The 18,598-nt window shown below is 38.7% G+C and overlaps 1 protein-coding gene and 1 pseudogene across 5 annotated transcripts in view; both read left to right on the top strand.

The window, feature by feature from the left end:
* The window catches only part of ATF6 (activating transcription factor 6), a 184,029-nt gene that overhangs the window by 94,797 nt on the left and 70,634 nt on the right, over positions 1-18,598 (top strand). The window lies entirely within an intron of this gene.
* LOC118969705 (proteasome activator complex subunit 3 pseudogene) lies at positions 8,471-14,622 on the top strand (annotated as a pseudogene).

The following is an 18,598-nucleotide window of genomic DNA, read 5'->3' as shown; positions in this document are numbered from 1 at the left end:
AATAACAGGGAGGCTTACTTAAAATAGGATCCTCAAGGATGCTCTCCTGAGAGGTGACATTTAACTGACATCTTGAGGTGAGGGTGGGGATTCCAGGCAGAGAGAAGAACATGTGCAAAGGCCAGGAGGCAGGAAGGGTTTTATTTGAGATGAAAGAAAACTAGTGTGGCAGAGGACTTAGTGAATGGGATGGGGGGTTGGGCCAGGTAATGAAATGAGCTCGGAGAGATAGAAAGGGACCAGGTCACATGGGACTTGAGAGCTACAGTAAGGAGTCTGGATTTTATTCTGATGGCCAATGAAAGGATTTAAGCGACTGACTGGCATAAGTGATTTAGTTTGTAAGATGACTTTAGTTGCTTTTTAGACAGTGTGTTATAGGAAGAGAAGATGATAGAAGCAGAGAGACCAATTAGAAGGTTTTTTTAATAGTCGAAGTAGTATGATGATGGCAGTGGAGTGATGAGTGGGTTTTTAATACATTCTACAGATAGAGTCAGTGAGAATTGGAGATGTATTGGATATGTTCAGATTTCTAACTTGAGTAACTAGGTGGGTGTTGCTACCATTTATTGAGGTAAGAAATATTTGGGATAGGGCAGGATGATTTATTTGGTAAGAATATGAAGAGTTCTTTTTTGACACATTACAGTTTGAAATGTCTCTGAGACATTTCAAGGGAATATGTCAAATTGGCACTGGGAATCTGGGAGGATATGTCTGAGCTAAGAAGGTGGATTTAGGAATTGCCATCTTAGAGATACTTAAATCCAGGACACTAATGGAATCGCCTGGGAAGAGGGTGTAGAGGGTCTGCGATCGGAGTAGAGATTCCATTAGAGGAGGGTAGCCAGCAAAGGAAACTGAAACGGAGCAACCAGCAAAGGAGGAGGAAAAGCTAAGAAAGCCAAGAGAGGAGATGTTTTAAGGAGGAAAGGAGTGGTTGACTTAAATACTGCTGAGAGGTCAGGTCAGATGAAGGGAAATACTCACTGGATGTGTCAACATGAATCCTGGGTATCCTTGACAAGAGCCCTTTAGTGATGAGATGAAAGTGAAAATTAGATGAACGATGGGTTAGGCAGTAAGGGTACGACAATCTATTTTAAGAATGTTTCCTGTAAGAGGGAACAGAGAGAAGGTAGTGGTTTTTTTTTTGTAATGACAATTTAAAATTTTTAAGGAATGAACCGGTGGATAGGAATCAATCAATGTTACAGGCGAAGTGATTCAGTCTTTGGTAAGAGGCAAAAGGGAGAAAATTCATGTCAGAAATAGAAAGATTGCCCTTTGTTTGGAAGTGAGAGCCCCTCTTGTATGGTAGAGGCAAGGCAGGTTCACAGGGAGGAGGTTTGGCTCCAGAGAAGACACCTCTGAAGGTTTCTTTTTATCCCACTGAAGTACAATGTGATGTTATCAGCTGAGAGTGAGGATATTTCGGGTATGAAGGAGAGAGGAGCAGGAGTAGAACTCTGTCCCAAAGTGAGCCTTGCTGATTTTCAAAGCACCTGCAGTTTAAGTCCTGCTGATTTTCAAAGCCAGACATGATGGGGATTCATCTTCAGTGTGGAACCCTAGGGCAGGGGGTGCCCAGGGGGTGCACGGGCCCGACTCCCCCTGGAGGACCCTGCTGTGCCCAGGATGCGCCTCCCTCTTGTGGGTCACCTTGCCAGGGGTTTGGTCCTCACGCGGCCCACATCTCTGCCCCTCCTACCCTTCTCACTGTGGCATTTTCTTCGTATTAGTTTTGTCAAGCGCTGTTGCAGTGTTCAGGTTGTTCTTAGAATGAGGCGCTCTGTGTGGAGTTTTGCCTTGGCGCGCCCGGAGGAGGAGGTGAGCTCAGGGTCTTCCTGCTCTGCCACCTTCCCCTTAGCACCTTCAATCCTCTTAATAGAAGAGTAAAACTTCATGTGCTATCTGAAGCAGAAAAAGACATTCTTTAACATAGCTTGTAATTAAAATAGTGAAATTTTGTATGTCGTATGATGACAGTTACTAAGGTGAAGATCATGGTCCCTCACTATCCCCAGCATTATTGAGATATAATTGACATGTAACATTGTATAAAGTTATGGTGTATAACTTGATGATTGGATACACATATATTGCAAAATGATAACCTCAATAAGGTTAGTAACACGTTCCACACCTAACTACTTTTTTGTTGTAGTGAGACCACTTAAGATCCACTCTCTTAGCAAGTTTCAAGTATATAATGCAGTATTGTTAACTGTAGTTAACATAGTGCACCTTAGATTCCCAGAATTTGTTCATCTTACAACTTTGACTGACATCTCCCCATTCCCTGCCACCCTCTCCTCCAGCCCCTGGCACCCACCATTCTGCTGTGTTCCTGTAACAGTCTGTTCTGTTCTGGATGTTTTTGTATTCCACCTATAAATGAGATCATACAGCCCTTGTCTCCATCTGACTTACTTCACTTAGCATAATACCCTCAAGATCCATCCATGTTGTTGCAAATGACAGGATTTCGTGTGTGCGTGTGTGTGCGTGTGTGTGTGTGTGTGTGTAGGAATATTATTCCGTGTGTGTGTATTACCACATTTTCTTTTCTTTATCCATTTATCCATCAACATAGACGCTTAGGTTATTTCCGTATATTGTCTATTATGAGTATTGCTACAGTGAACATCGGGGTGCAGATACTTCTTTGAAATAGTGATTTAGTTTCCTTCATATGTATACCCAGAAGTAGGATTGCTTGATCACATAGTAGTTCTATTTTTACATTTTTGGGGGAATGTCTTTACTGTTTTCCGTGGAAGATAAGTTTTTTTTTAAACAGCTCTATTGATGTATAATTGACTTATAAGAAACTGCACATATTTAATTGCAGTTTGTAATGTTTTGATATGTATAGATCTGTGAAATCATCCCCGCAGTCAAGAGAATCGGTATGCTCATCTTTCCCGGTTGTTTGCTTTTCCCCTCTGTAATTCTCCCCACTCACTCTCTCCTCTGTCATCAGGGAACCATTGATCTTCTTTCTGTTGCTATAGTTTACATTTTAAAAATTAATTTTATATGAAGGAATCATAGATTATATATTTTTCCTTCTGTGTTTTTATCTTGAGATTCATCCATATTGTTGCTTTATCAGTAGTTCATTCCTTTCCTGCTAAGTATGTCATTGTGGGGGTACAACACAGTTAGTTCATCCACTCATCAGCCAGTCATGGCTACTACAAATAAAGCTACTATGAGTATGTGTGTACAAGTCTTTGTAGAGACATATGCTCTCATTTCTCATACCTGGGAATAGAATGGCTGGGTTATTCGATAGGTGTATGTTTAGCTTTCTCAGAAATTACCAATTTTCCACAGTGGTTATACCCTCTTACATGCCCACCAGCCTGTGTGAGGTCCAGTTCCTCTACATCCTCACCGACACTTGATATGGCCAGTCCTTTTAATGTTAGTTGTTCTAATAGGTGTGCGATGGTATCTCATGGTTTTAATTTATATTTCTCTAATGAATAATAGTTTTAACTGCCTTTTCATGTGCTTATTTGCCATTCATATATCTTCTTTGGTAATGTGTCTGTTTAAATCTTCTATGCATTTTTAATTGGGTTGTTTGTTATATTATAATTGACTTGAGAATTCTTTATTCTAGATGCAAGTCCTTTATCAGACACATGATTTGGATATATTTTCTCCCATTCTGCTTGTCATTTCAATTTCTTAGCAGTATTTTTCAAAGAGCAGGAATTCTTATTTTGATGAAGTCCAGTTTATCATCTTTTTCTTTTATAGAGCCTGTTTTTCTTATCCTAAAAAATCCTTGCCTAAACCAAAGTTACAAAGATTTTCTTATGTTTTCTTTTAAAAATTTTATAGTTTTAGGCTTTACATGTAGGTCTCTGATCCATTTTGAGTTAAGCGTTGTAAATGGTGCAGGGATGGATCAAAGTTCATTTTTTGCAAATGGACATCCAGTGCTGTATGGTATTCAATGCTGTGTTTTCATCAAATGGCTTTTAAGGAAGAATTAAAGCAAAGCTAAGTTTCAAAGGTTCTACCAGGCTGTCCATGTTCTTTGTGTCATCCTTAACAGTCTTGTTAGGTTGTACATTTTGCTGAAAGTTCTTAAAACAATATCCTGTGATTGAACTTCTTCAACCTCAAATTTCTAGTCTTTATACTTAAACCAATGAAATGTTATTTATATACTCTTTGGAAACATAACATATACTGTAGATAATTATAGCAAAAGTGTATTGGGTAGCAGAGGATACTGCCAAACCAAGATTCTGGAGACCAGATGAAATAAACACATAACATGTGCCTATATAAACCACATTGCTAGGAAATACACAGACAGGTCTGTGAAAGAGGAACTAAAAATGAAGTCCTTATAAGAACTGCATCCCACTTCCTAATGTTTTGCCCCTTTAATTTAGTAAAGGGGAGATTCAGAATTAGACCCTAGAATTAATCTTTTAAAAATATACATACATGTATGTATGAATACATGTATACACGTTCATACATATGCATACACATATTTTAGGCATTGGCTTAAAAAGTAGAAAAATAGCAAACGGTACAGATAGTTTATCCTGTAGCATTGTGCAGCCTTATTCAGAAATAAGAAAAGTTTTTCTACTCAGGTATGAGTCATTACTTTTTAATTTGGTTTCAGGAGAAAATAACTTTTGGGGTGCTGATACAACATTTCTTTTGTATGCAGTCATGTAGCATGGCCTTTTGAGTCAGATGAACCTGGATTTCAGCGCTGTTCTGTTGTTTACAAACTCAAAGATGTTGGGGAAATGCTTTTCAGTGCCTCAGCTTTTATCTCTAATATGGTTTAACATTAAAAGTTACCTCTTCCTAGCTTAAGAATTTTAAATGAAGTAATAAATCAACTACTAGCACAATACTTATTACATAGTAGGTGTTCACTGTATCTCTGTTTCTCTGTCATCATGGGATCGACCTTTGAAGCATGTGGCTACAGTTGAAAGAACCCATAAATGGATGGGACAAGGGGAGAGAGCTTGTTTTTCATTAGATGTAACACAATGTTACCCCTGATCCCTCCTCACCCCCAGCTCCCCATAAAGATTCACTTTAACGCTGTTACTTTCCTTATCTGTCAAAAGATAGAAAATGAACACATTTGGAAGAGTATGAAATCTGCAAGATTTGACAACAGTGGCTTTGACATGACTATTTTTCTAAGTAGGTTTAGGAAGACTTGATTTATGCAATTTAGACCCACCCTTTTTCCCTTTTGGGGGAAAAGGAATCATAAATTTGAAAAGAAGGGCTCTTCTAAACAGAAAGATAGCCAGAATCTTCCTCAGTAATCTATAACCTCTTACAATAGCCTTTTTAAAAAGTGATTTTTAGAGTTCTTTTAAGTATTTCCTATATTGATTCTAATTCAGTGTTCATTTCACATATCTACAGAACCTAGAGACTTCAAACAGAAAACTGAATAACAGCAGACACCAGGTTTCCTGCTCTTTTTAGGGTCTATTCAAACTGACAGTATGACTTTCATTTTGATAGATTTAGTGACATCAGCTAGTAACTGAAAAGAAACTGTATAATCTTTTAATCTACCTTTTTATATTGATATGAGATAGGAGCCATATGTCACAAGGTCATCCAGAAGATATAATAAACATTACTGTCATTTGTAGCATGAGGCCAGACTTCATCATTTTCTTAGAAGTATTACTAACAGAAACATATATGGATTTTGAAATAATTATATCCTCATAGGCTTAGTAATTATTGATAAATGTTATTATACAAGGCTGGGGGTCTCTCATTTTCAGATGAAGGCTATTACATTACTATATATAGTAGAGTCCACAGGTTATTAAGATAAAAATTAATGACAAAATAATTTGAATTCAGACTGTAAAATAGTTTAAGTCTATTCTGATGAAACAAGCTAAGTCTGAGGCTTTGGGCTCAGCTTTTTAGTTACAAAGCTTATCCTGCTTATATTTTAGTAAAATTCTAAGTATTTGTAGAACGCTACCATAGACAAAGAAGTGGTCAGTTTTTGTGCATGTATGATTGCTGATTATTTGAAAACTTCTACCTTTCTGGGCTTATTTTACCAATTTTGTGTTCATCTTAGATTATGGAGAATATAGTGTGTCCTTCAGCAGAATAGAAATTAGAATCAAAATAAGTACAGACCCAGTTGTTTTCATTTGCATTTTTTTGGATCTTAACAGTAAGTGACCTAAGTTTAAATTTTAAAGCTAGGAAGACATATTTCCATCTACTAAAATATGAATCTTAATTTCATTTTGAAGCACTTATATTTTAAGAAGGTGAATGGTAATGATAAATAGCAAAATCCAAAAAATTTTTTTAACTAGTAGTGCCTCTTTAGTTGCTCTTTAAGAGAAAACATAAATATGAGATAATTTTCAGAGCATAATAAAAGGTTTTTCTCCAGGCCTTTTAAGAATTGATTTTACTGTCCAAAAAAGCTATTCCTGCTAAGCTGTGACTATGTGAATAATTGCCTTACTTTTATAATTAAAAAAATCTCTTCCAAATGCAGCCATCCTCGAAGAATTATCATTTAATCAAGAGATGTAATGAATTTTACTGTCATTTGTCCAACAATATTTATGTAGTAGCCATTATGTTTGAGGCTGTTCTCTCTGCAAAGAATCAACAAGAACAAATAAAACACTCACCTTTACATTCTAGACAGATACTAAAACAAATATACAAATAAGTATGTAATAGAATGTCAGTTTGTGATTAATGCTAAGGTAGGAACAGTAATTTTAAATGAACTTTGAGAAATACATTTTTTCAGGTTGAGCATATAAAATCTTTGACTTGTTTTTAAATTTGCTTTTGAATCTTTGTTCCTTCTGAAAAGTATTTACAGAAATTAGAAATTCATCGTATTTATTTTGTATAGTTATCTAAAAATTTAGCCTCAATTGATGAATTTAGCATTCATAAATGAAAGTGTAGATGGAAAAATAAAGTCTTTAGTTAACCACTACTTTGCTTTTAGTAGTAAAGTCTGCAGCTCATGAAATTTGTAATTCTGGAGTGGTTTCAGCTTGCACCAGCCCCTGGGGAGCCAGTTGATCCAGCACTAAGTTACGGATTATTATTTAGCTGTAGAAGTTCTGTGCTTAGGCATTTTCTAACATCTTTCCCTTTTAGTCAGTTGAAATTTTGTATTTTTGCCAAATAAAACAAATCCTGTACTAATAAGAAGCTATAAATAGTGAGAGCATGAGTCAGAGCCAGCGTCACCCCTATTCCTTGTGTGTACCTCTCTAGTGCTCCCCAGTAAGTTCCTTTTGCACAAACATGTATTACTGCATAACTAACTACTCTTCTACAGACCAACTCCAGGTATCTCAGTGAGGGCTGTTTTTTAGAACTAAGCAACGCTATGACTGGTGCAATTCTGGCATTTTGCCATGGTCCAAAGCCGAATGTGAAACTGCATGCCGGTGATGGGGGAAAAGAGCAGCACACTTCCTGCCTTTCTTGTGTAACTCCCTGGAGAGTTCAGTGCAGATGACTGCTGCTAGGTCTCCAAAATGGATTTTTTCAGGGGAAAAAGAGAAAAACAAGCTGCTTAAGAGTCCCATCTCTTCTGCTCTCAGGTCCTGTCTGATAAATTTGTCCTCTTCTGCTTCATTAATTTGTTCATTCATTCAGTATATGTTCACTTAACACTGTTACCAGGTACTATGCTCTCATACACTATGGAAGAATGAGCAAGCTAAAATCCTTGTCCTCAAGGAATTTCTTTTAGTGGAGAATTGTGACTTGTAAATCCAATTACAAAACTATGATAGGAGTAGTTTTATATAAAAGAGAGATACGCAGAATACTCTGAGACTACAAATAAAGCTACTGTTTATGAAGGATCTGCTCCCCTAGCCGTGTTGTGTGTTATCCAATCCTTTCAACAGCTTTATGAGGTAGATACGATCACACCACATCTAACTTGTGCCGGGCACGGAGCGGGGCTGTCACGGAAGGGTTTTTGAGAAAGCAATTCTTGATTTGATTTTAAGATGAATGAGAAAGGTAGAGAGTGGGAGGAAGAGGAGGCAACGTGGCATTTCACACAGAAAAAGGTGAATTTGCAAAAGTACAGTTCGTGTGACAACTGTTGCTGGAATGTACAGTAGGTTCTGGGAAATGAAAGCTGGCAGGATACAGGTCATGAAGGAACTTACGGGCCGTGCTTCTCGCCTGTAGAAGATACAAATATGATCAGACGTGCATTTTGTTTCAGGATGATAACTCTGTTAACTACCTGACCAGGCATGAGAAGAGTGTTTTAATTGTAAAGGAGGTAGTTTTCTTTTAAAGGAAGAAATTCTCTTCTAGCCTTGACTTAACGTTTATTAAGTACATATAAACATTAAACTAAGCTCTTGAAATATCTTATAGTTTTATAGTTGTTTGTTATACAAAACAACTGTATAAATGTAATATAAATAAAATTCAAACCAATCATGAATTTACGTAACAGCATATTTTTGTGAAATAGTCACTTCTGATGAGTGAAGGTGCTGCACTTCTGGTGCAGGTCCTTTCGGTTTTTAATTAAACATTTCCATATATTGCACGATCTGTGGTAACTTAATTCTTCCCTCCAGGTTTTCTCTGAACCACTAAGAAAACCTTTGTTCTATCTGATTAACAGTTCTTTGGGAAAAGGGGAAAGAGGATAATCATATCTAATATTCTCTCTTTCTAAACAATTAAAGTAGTGGTGTTTGGTGTCATAATCATAAAAAAAATACTGTCCTAAAATCACATGGCTGTTATGACTCAGAATATGCTTGTATCAAATATTTTATCAAAATGAATACACATAAATCATTATAGGGAACTGATGGACTCTGATTTGAAAAATGCAGAGCTAGAGGATTCCTTGTGCATCCAGAGCAGGGATTTTGTAAATAAGGAAGCCATTAATGTGTTTGGTGGAGAATCACTGGCCAAAGCATCTTAAAAAGTGAAGAATCTAGAACCCAGAGGTCAGCAGGTTTTTGTTAAAATCAATTATCTTAAGGACCCTTGAGAGTAGAAATGATTGTTTCTAAACTATCTCAATTATGACATTTGTAAGATAAAATAACTTGATGAAGACATGGCTATTGAGGGGGTGCAGCTCAGAAATGCATCTTTCAGCCAAAGGAGCCAGTAAACATTGTGCTTACTTCACCTGGGTCCTCTGTGATGTGGCCTCTCAGTGGTGACGAGCTCAGAAATTTAAACCAGTTTTTAAAAATTACTTACATTCAGTTCTGTATTATAATTAGTCATCATTGCTAAATAACATGTTATTAGATAAGAAAATTGTATCTTGGTTTGTCTATAAAAAAAATCCACACTTCTCCATTTCAAAGGGTGAAGGGAAATTTGGGGAAGTTGATGTAGAAACTCTCCTTTATTGAGCATTTACCATGTTCAAGGCACTGTGCTAGACTCTTTACATGTATTAACTAAATACTCAAAACGACTCTCATGATGTAACTGTTATTATAACGTTCATTTTACAAATGGAGAAAATGAAGTAGAGAGAGGTGAAATAACTTAGGATCACATGGCTCGTAAGTAGCAAAACCAGGATTTGAATATGGCAAGCTAAGTTCATAGTCTTACCCATAATGCTCCCTTGCCTCTCCTCTTCATTCAAGGGCATGTGTGCCTTAGACTTCGTCACTCATTCTGGAGATGTTGAATTGGCAGTGACCCCTGACAAAGGGACCCTGCCGCCCCTGCCTCCACAGTTTATTTCCATACCCTTCCTTGCAGCAGTCTAAGAGGAAGAATGAAGGGAAGGGAAGTGATATCTTTATCAACCCTAGAAATTGACTCTGGCAGGGTTCTCAGTAAGTACATTGTAAAACTAAACATTTTGTGATGCTCAGTAGGGGACATTCATAAGGTGTAAATGAAGCCACTTGGTTTAGATAAGATCCATTGCAACCTGGAGATGAAAAATTTTATAAATATAAGGGGATAAATATTACCACCCACAAAAATCTTTCTAGATTTAGACCCACTGATTATATTTCTCCTAAATATCAGAGAAATCTGTGGGGAGGAAAAAAGTATTTTGAAGGATTAAATTCCAGGCCATATCTCAAGGTTACATTTATGTCCAGTAGTTGCTTGAATAGTTCTGTAAATGGAACTCACACATAGAACCACAGAATCCCTTCTTCACAGGGCATACTTTCAGGGTTGGATGATATTTAAAGAATAAATCAAGCCACAGATCTGTTGGTATTCCTAAAAAGAAGAGTGGTGTGCCAGTCATTGGCAGCAGTACATGATGAGCCCTGCTGGGCACGGGACAAAGGAGAAACTGACCTAAACAGGAGGGCACTCTAATAGCTGTCCCTGCCCTCCCCACCTGTTAGCCCTCGGTGCTAACTTCACAGGTCAAATCAAGGCACGCAAGTGCATTAAATAATTTTTTTAAAAAACTGCCGATGATTGATTGTCAATGTAGGGAGAAAAAATTAGGAGCTGTTATTTTCCTATCAACTGCTGGTCTCATTAACAAGGACAGGAAATGATGAATAAATAAAATTCTTACATTACTCCGGAAAAAAGCACAGCTGAAGAGCCCCCAAAGGATTTTAAATTCTGTCATTAGACAAGTAAAGAGACTAATTTCATGTAATGGCTACCTTAATCAGTGTCATAATATAAGCAGACTCAAGTTACCAGTGAAGGTGTGATTGACAGCGCCCGCCCCAGAAGTGAGCCTTGCTCCGGAGGGCCCCATTTCGTGAGGTGCCTTTCCAAACTGATGTGTACTCGGGATCTCAGGATTGCCTTGAGGGCCTGTGTAAAATACACCGACTTGTCCTCTCCTGGTCTTAGGGCGCTGCAGTGTAACGATGCTCTTTGGAACTGCCCTTGGCGCTCCGGCTTCCCGCCCTACGCACCAGTAGGTGGGCAGGGGCTGCTCTGGGACGCAGGGTGCCCCTGACACGGGGTCCTGGACACCGCAGCAGCCGGCCCCAGAAGCTCCGCGCACACAGCCTCCGTTGGACCCCTGGAAGCTGGGTGCCTGGCCAGGGTGTGGCCTGGTGCGGCGCCCTCTGCCCCGCGCGGGGTGTCGGGACACCCCTTCCCGCGTGGCGTGTTGTGGTCTGTTGGGAGTTGGCCGCGGCAGAGTCACGAGTCCAGCCGGCCCAGGAGGGAGAGACCCCGGTTCGTTCGGCCCCGCTCCCCACGCCTCCGGAGGTCATGGCTTCCCCACTGAAGCTGGAGCAGGACATACAGGGGAAAGTGGATTCGTTTCGGGCCCGCATTGCCCGGGAGGCCGAGGAACTGGTGTCCGTCTTCTTCCCGCAAAAGCTGTCGGAGCTGGATAGTCAGGTCCAGGAGCTCCTCCTGCAAGACCTGCCCAGAATCCGCTCGGTGCTAGCTGCCCCGGACACTGCGGGGGATGGGTCCGACCAGGATCCGCCGCCCGTGCACTCCCAGCCCTCGGGCAAGGTACCAGCGCTGCCAGGCGGCAAGGGACCGCTTCTGCGGAGCAACCAGCATCTGGTGGAGCTGATTGAACGGGTAAAACCTGAGATTGAGCTGCTCAGAGAGAAGTGCAGCACGGTGCGGATGTGGGTGCAGCTGCTCATCCCAAAGGTGGAGGATGGCAACAACTTCGGAGTGTCTGTTCAGGAAGACGCCGTGGACCAGCTGTGGACCGTGGAGAGCTCGGCAGCCTCCTACCTACGCCGCTTCTCCACCTACTACAACACCCGGGCCAAATTGGTATCCAAGATGGTGAAATACCCCCAGGTGGAGGATTATCGCCGCACTGTAGCCGAGGTCGATGAAAACGAGTACCTGAGTGTGCGCCAGACACTTCTGCATGTACGGAACCAGTATGCCACCTTGCACGATGTAATCCTCAAAAACATCGAGAAGATCAAGACCCCTCGGAGCACCAACACTGAAAACCTATACTGAGGACCTTTCTCCATCCTACTTCCCTTCAGCAGGTGGCTGAGCTGTTTAGGCAGCTAAGAGGCTGGTTATTAATTACAGGTGACGAAACAGCTGAAAATGTGCATTCCTGCTTAGTGACAATATCATACAGCTGACCCTCATACTGACTCTTGGTGTAATTTTTTATTCTTTTGGGGAGAGAATGGAGAGGAACCATCTGGTAGACGTTTGTAAGATGGGTCAAGGAGAAAGGACTGCCATTTTTAAAAGCAACTTTGTAGATAAATGTTGGCCAAGGTTTCTTTTTTATGGCATTGGTGACATTGAATGGTTCCAGGGTTGAGGGGAGGTTACCAAAGAAAACCCAAGTCTAATCTTTAAATCTCATTTTGGCAGATTAAAATAAAACTTGGTTTTATCATTTTATGATGGCCTAAGTGTGCTTAATTTGAACTGTAATTGTCATATGTATAGGATTTCCTTCCTCACTTGGACTCATACCCTTGATATTTTTCAACTCTGATATCAGGTGTAAGAAAAATGAGCATATAGAGAGTAATCTTAATTTTCTAAAGAACCAGACATCCGTATCTCCCTCAGAATGAAGAGGTATCTGTGAAAATGGTTTCCTTGCACAACCTCCTACCTCAGCTTCCATTTTCCTTTTTAGACACAGTTTAGATTTTCTTCTGTGTATCCATTTATCTCCTAAGTCCCTGCTGAGTCCTTATGCTTTGTATCGCATTTACTTTTTTTTCCTCCTTCCCCTTTTGTCTCTTAAGGTATTTCTTACAAGCTCTCATGAGAATTTTCGTCTCATATTATGTGGGTCATTTTTTAAATGTAAAGACTCTAAAATATGGACAGGTTTCCTTGTGCCTGGTTTTGCTGCCAGGAAGAGGTTAAAACCACTTTTGTCTTTAACAGTGACCTATATACTGGTATTTTTCAAGTCTAGCATTTTCAGGTCTCATTTGCAGGTATAGTAAATTACTGCACTTTGAGTCACCTCACGCATAGTATTTCTTGTGATGTGATGTAATCTATCCTTCATAATGGTTTCTGTTCAGAATTCTGTCTTCTGGTGATAAGGATATTTTAGCTAGCTGAAGCATATTTATTCAAAACATTCTTTTTAGTATTAACAATTTGAGGATCTTCATCACAAAAACACCACCTGTGGAAATTACAGATTGTACATTTGGAAAAGCATGAGTGTGAGTTATTTTTTATGCCTTTTTTACATATACGAATTTGATGATTCCTGTGGACAGTTGATGGCTTTATCTTATTTCCATGTCCAGTTAACTGTCCCTTAGCTTTCAAAATATTTTTGAGACTGCATATGTAAGGCCTTAATCTTATAATGTATTTTATAGAGTACCTTCATGCAATAAATTATTTCCCAAGATGAGCTTTTTGTGGGATGATTATGAGAGAATAAATGTATTTTTTTGTGAGAAATGAAAATTCTATTTCCCATTAAAATTTCTTTTCTACGTATCTGAAACTGGGTGACCATGTTTCACCCAAGAATCAGTCTAGTATGTAACTTAATTGTCACCTTTCCCCCCCTTTTTATCATTTCTTTGTAAGGGTATATTCCTTGCTACAAATGAAATTACCTCCTGATCTTGCTAAAGATAGGGTCAAAACATGATTATCTCTTAATTGATCTTAACTGCCGCCCCCACCCCTGCCCCCGTCTGCTGCTACTCCCCCTTTTTCCCATTTAATGAGTGAGATCACTTCTAAATGAGACTTTTAGGAGTTTCTCTTCAACAATGTGTTTTGGTTGCCAAGGGTGAAAACCAGCATGAGCCTTAGTGCACTGACTTGACTAAAAGCCGCCATAAAAACATTTCCTACTTAACAGCAACAATTGTTTAAGATGTAAAACGAATGTTGCCTTTGCATGATTTTTTTTTTTTTAGAAATAATTCTGAGTTTGAACTGGTGGGTAGGTTTTTGTTTTTCTAAGGTGGTAGTGATGCCCATATGTTCTTCTGAAGTGATGTCATCCAGGTAGTACCTAATGATTCCTGGTATATCTTTTGCTTTTTCGTTTAATTTACCTGTTTCACCGAAAGGAGTGAAAAAACTATTTTTCCATGAGTAAAATGGAGACATAAAACTCTGTTTTAGTCACCTTTGGTTTTTTAATTTATAGTTATATCTATACTTGGGCCTTCTCTTACTAAAATGGATGTGATTATCCATTCTAACCTATATAGATTAGAAAGATTTGTTAACTGATTTAGTGGAAATTCTATTTTCAAAGTAAACTGAAAAATGATACCAAGGTAAAATAAGTTTGTTCTTTCGTTGAACTTCTGAAAAGACCGTCTTTCCAATCTGACCTTAAAATATCAACAAAAGACGTGGCCTAAAGATGTGTTGCATATACACAATGGAATATTATTCAGCCAGAAGAAGAAAACAAATCCTACCGTTTGCAACAACATGGATGGAGCTAGAGGGTATTATGCTCAGTGAAATAAGCCAACGGAGAAAGACAAGTATCAAATGATTTCACTCATCTGTGGAGCATAAGAATAAAGAAAAAACTGAAGGAACAAAACAGCAGCAGACTCACAGAACCCAAGAATGGACTAACAGTTACCAAAGGGAAAGGAACTGGGGAGGATGGGTGGGAAGGGAGGGATAAGGGGGAAAAGTGAACATTACAATTAGCACACATAGCGTAGGGAGTGGGCACGGGGAAGGCAATACAACACAGAGAAGACAAGTAGTGATTCTATAGCATCTTACTATGCTTATGGACAGTGGTATGAGGTGGGGGGGACTTGGTGATGGGGAGAGTCTAGTAACCATAATGTTGCTCATGTAAATGTACATTAATGATACCAAAAAAAAAAAAAGATGTGACCTAATAGAAGACATCTATTTGTATTTGATATTCCCCTTCAAGAGTTCTTCTTATTTTCCTTGTAAGGTGTTCTGTCTGGTTCAGGGAAGTGCCAGGAACTCTCCATCAGTTCCTACCATTTGGCAAGCATTAATGTAAAGAAGTTCAAACTTGCATGTTTTTTCAACCATATTGAAATACCTGAAATACCTAAGATCAAAAATACCTGTTCTGTACATTATGTAATCATCATCTTTTGCTTGTTCCTTTTATTCATAAGCTGTCAAACACTGTGCCAGATTGAAATAAATTGTCTCTGGTACCCAGGTATGCCTTTTTTTTTTTTTTACTAAGAAAATATGCCGGTCCTTTGTAATCAAAGATTTTTGGTATTTGCATTTATCTCCCTGTTCTAACACTTTATCAAACTAAATTGGAGCAGGCATGCTTTTATCAAGTCCCTTCTGCAAAGACTAAGTCCCTTGCGATTATCCCCTTTCTTGCAGATGGTTGCAAAAGCTTTTGTAATACAGGAACAGGTGTCAAAACAATGTATCCAGTACAAGTCATTTGCTTATTAGCAGTACTTTAAGCCCCATTTTTGTTCCTTTTTAAGACAGCTGAATTGAGAGAGGTAGGTGTGTGTTGTGAGGGTTCATTCTTAAATTGTTTTGAAAATTTACTTTGGAATTAAATAATTTTAGTTTTAAATTCTTACTGTATTTCACAAAAGCTTCACAAATTTGATTGGTGCTAACTCTGAAATTAGTAAAGCTTGTTTTTAGAACTGAGTGAAATATCTTTCCTACACCATATAAATGATGTAGAAGAGGCTTAATTTTAAAGTTCTTAAACTTTAGAGCTTAGAGTTTTTAAAACTTACTGAATTGCTTATACATTCTAATTTGATTATTATAGGCAGTGTTTTTTTAGTTGTCTTTGAGGTTTTCGTATTTATACAGAATTCTTACCAAATGGCCTCGACCATCAAAATGTAACCCATGATCAACTTAAAATGTTTATTAATTTCAGAAGAGCTATCTCAGTGCTCAGAAATTTGAAAAATAAACAGGGAGAAATCACCCATAACCTGGTAGTTTAACAAAATTACTGAATGTATGTGTGGGTTTCATTGTTTTTAAAGAATACATACATGTTTTACTTCATTGCAACATACTTTATGCATACTACTGTAGAGGATAGGCATTTATATTCAAATCCAGGATTACCAATATTATAACTTCATTTGACTGATATTCCCAGATGCAGATAGCAAAAGGTTAATTAAACCCCCTTTCTTTCAAGACAAGAAGGCAACTGAGAATGATATTCGTCTGAGGCAGGGATTTTGACTAGAATGTGGAGAATAGAGATCAGGTAGCCAGGAGGACGTGTGCCTACATGACTGAGAATGTATGGATGTTTAGGTTAGAATTTTACTCTGCCTTTGAACTGGGGCTTCATAATGGCATTAGCACTATATCTGTAATAGTTTTATTATTTAGTGATCATTCCACCCCAGGCACACACACACAAAAAGCATTTTAATTACCTCTGTAAAGTATGTACGCGAAAGCAATTACATTGTCTTACACGGATTACGTGAGTTGTCCCTGCTTGTATGATTTGGCGTGAGTAGGAGGAACCCTACTTCCTCTGTCAACATTTAGCATTTCTGAAAGATGCTATTGTGCACAGAACATCAAGGCATTTTTTCAGAAATTGCTGATCTTTTTGAAAAAACAAAGGAGTCAGTCAGTTATAGGAACAGGTGCTGGACCATCTTTGTTCTCTGCATTAAACACAGTACTGCTTAACATGTAAGTATCTGCCCACCTGGAACTGAAATTACCCATGGGAAGCAGAAGATGTGACTCATCTTTTCATCAATAGTAACAGATGCTTCAGATTAGGTGACTGAATATTTGTGTATGCTTCTTTGTTTTCTTTATTGTGCTGTTTTCAAGTTCCTAAAGGTTGATTAGCAGAATGTTATCAGCGAAGTTTAGTGATTCCAGGCACTCAAATATAAAATGTTTCACTATAAACTGAATTTCATGAAGTCTCTCACACTTCAGAGAATGTCAAGTGTTACTTTTACTGTCTGGTGAAAAGCTAGCAGGAGCTGATGAATAGGAACCGAATTTAAAATCAGAATTAGGTAGCTTCCGCAATTCAGTCGTTCATTTTGGCTTTGTTATTTAATCTCACTTTTACAAAGTTTTTCAACAGCATTACCATGGAAATAATAACATTACTTCAAATAGTGCTTTCAAAGTGTAAAGCGTTTTGAAATCTTGAGTAAATGTATGGTTTCCTATTTAGATTTTTGAGATTGCGAGATGCTCTTTTGCTCCTGTAATTTACAGATGAAGAAATTTAGACCGAGAGAGTAATACAGCATCACACAGCCCTTGTGTGGGACAAAGCGGGGTCTGGAAGCCAAACATCTTCTATTTCAGGCTAGCGCTCTTTGCACTCACTACCTCCTGACCATCAATAAATGAGATTACGTTCTAAGAGAGTTCTTCCAGACATATGCAAACCAGTAGAACTCCACAAATTAACACATCCCTAAGAAGTGGTGTGTTGTTTTATTCTGCGAAATATAAAAGAGAAATGGAAATGTTCCCAAACTAGAATGGGCTATGGTGTTTTTATTTCATGAAGGATTATGGAAAAAAATATAAAACAATCTCTAAATTTATGTTAAATGTACCTAACTGTGGTGGTAGAAATGACCCTTACTAAACCAAAGCTGGGAATTTCAGTTCCTCCAGTTCCATATCTCTGAGGAGGAGCAATTCCACACCCTCAGCAATGCCATTTGTCTTGGAGGACGGCTGTTAGAGCGCTGGGAGATGGACCAGGACTTTATTTGGCTTCTGAATGTCTGAGTGTAAAATACCCTACTGACCAGCTCCCCCACCCCCCAGTCTTCACTACCAAAGAACTGCCGAGTGGAGTCCTGCTGGCTGCTTCTCCTGACAGCCTGCAGAATAAAGGGGGAAGGTAGAGAGGCTGTAGTTTTCTGGTGGGGAGGAAGCCTGAAAGGGCCATTTTCCAAGTTTCTCCTCGAGAACTGCATTTATGTTCCATACAGTAGCCACTAGTCTTCAGAGATATCTAGTCCTGAGATGTGCTGTAACTGTAAAATGCACACTTGAGTTTGAAGACTTAACATGAAGGAAAAAAGGTAAAATATCTCAGTAATTTTTCCATTGGTTACATTTTTGAATGATGAAAATTTGGATATATTAGGTTAAAATAGATTTTTTTTTTTATTAATTGCACCCTTTCCTTTCTACTTTGTGTGCACATGTACTAGAAAGTTCAAAGTTACGTATGCGGCTTGCATATATGGCCTGCAGTAGATTTGTATTAGACAGTACAGCTCTAGAACTAAGATTTCTAAGGTCCTTGGGGTGAGCCTTAAAGCTGAGCCAAAACCTTCCACAGTGGCATTTTATGAGGACAAGGTATCCACTAAGTGTGGACTTTTATATTTTTGGTAAAATTTATTTGTCATCTGGTCAATAATGTGTGATTCAGTAAAAACCGTTCAGAGAGAGGCTAAACTTTGTGAACCAAGACTTGTCAGAATCCAACTTGATCTTGGAACGTAGAATGCCTAACAGCGCATGGCTAGCAGGCCCCTTAAGCATGCCTTCTAATTACCGTATCTCCTGTCAAGACTTTTGGTGAGGGCCTCAAGTACTAGTATTCTGTGTTGCTATTTCAGGGCAGCTCCATATGCTTGAGAAA

Source organism: Manis javanica, chromosome 14 (assembly GCF_040802235.1).
Source record: "Manis javanica isolate MJ-LG chromosome 14, MJ_LKY, whole genome shotgun sequence".
Taxonomy (NCBI): Eukaryota; Metazoa; Chordata; class Mammalia; order Pholidota; family Manidae; genus Manis; species Manis javanica.
Note: the sequence above shows the minus strand (reverse complement) of the source record. Positions and strands in the feature narration are given on the sequence as shown.